Here is a 1,096-nt window from a genome sequence, read left to right as displayed (position 1 = left end):
ACGTTATTTTTGCCTTACTATACTGACGTTTTTATGTCTTTCTGTACTATGATGTTTTTTGAGATTTTTATACCTTACTATACTATGACGTTTTTATGCCTTACTATACTATGACATTTTAATGTCTATGTACTATGACGTTTTTGATTTTTTTATGCCTTACCGTACTATGACGTTTTCGATGTTTTTATGCCTTCCTATACTATGACGTTTTTTTGCCTTACTACACTATGACGTTTTTTGAGATTTTTATGCTTTACTATACTGTGACGTTTTTTGAGATTTTTATGCTTAACTACACTATGACGTTTTTTGATGTTTTTATGCCTTACTATACTATGATGTTTTTTGAAATTTTTATGCCATACTACACTGTGACGTTTTTTGAGATTTTTGAGCTTAACTGCACTATGACATTTTCATGCCTTCCTATACTATGACGTTTTTTGCCTTACTATACTATGACATTTTAATGTCTTTATGTACTATGACGTTTTTTGATTTTTTTATGCATTATTTTACTATGACGTTTTTTGAGATTTTTATGCTTTACTATACTGTGACGTTTTTTGAGATTTTTATACCTAACTACACTATGACATTTTTATGCCTTACTATACCATGACGTTTTTTGATACTTTCATGTATTACTATACTATGAGTCCCTTTATGCACTGCTACGTTGATCCATTCATGAGGTGGTAAGGTGGTGTAGTGGATACCGCTGTCCCTTGTAGTCCAAAGGCTCTGGGTTCAAATCCCAGTGTTGGTACCTTTCTGTATGGAGTTTGCATCTTCCAACTGGTTTTTGCCTTCCTATACTATGACGTTTTTTTTCCTTACTTTACTATGACATTTCTATGTCTTTCTGTACTATGACGTTCTTTTAGATTTTTACGCTTTACTATATTATGATGTTTTTTGATATTTTAATGTCTTACTATACTACGACTTTTTTTGCCTGATTATATTTTGACTTTCTTTGACGTTCTTATGCCTTATTATACTATGGCATTTTTAGAGATTTTTATGCCTTTCTATATTATGATGTTTTTTGATATTTTCATGTCTTACTATAGTATGACTTTTTTTGACA

The 1,096-nt window shown here is 30.6% G+C and overlaps 1 long non-coding RNA gene across 1 annotated transcript in view; it reads right to left on the bottom strand.

The window, feature by feature from the left end:
- The window catches only part of LOC147818135 (uncharacterized), a 43,656-nt gene that overhangs the window by 9,678 nt on the left and 32,882 nt on the right, over positions 1 to 1,096 (bottom strand). The gene's annotated exons all lie outside the window — the stretch shown is intronic.

Source organism: Seriola lalandi, unplaced genomic scaffold (genome assembly GCF_002814215.2).
Source record: "Seriola lalandi dorsalis isolate HSWRI2012SDOR001 ecotype SW California unplaced genomic scaffold, Sedor1 jcf7180002054690, whole genome shotgun sequence".
Classification (NCBI taxonomy): domain Eukaryota; kingdom Metazoa; phylum Chordata; class Actinopteri; order Carangiformes; family Carangidae; genus Seriola; species Seriola lalandi.
Note: the sequence above shows the minus strand (reverse complement) of the source record. Positions and strands in the feature narration are given on the sequence as shown.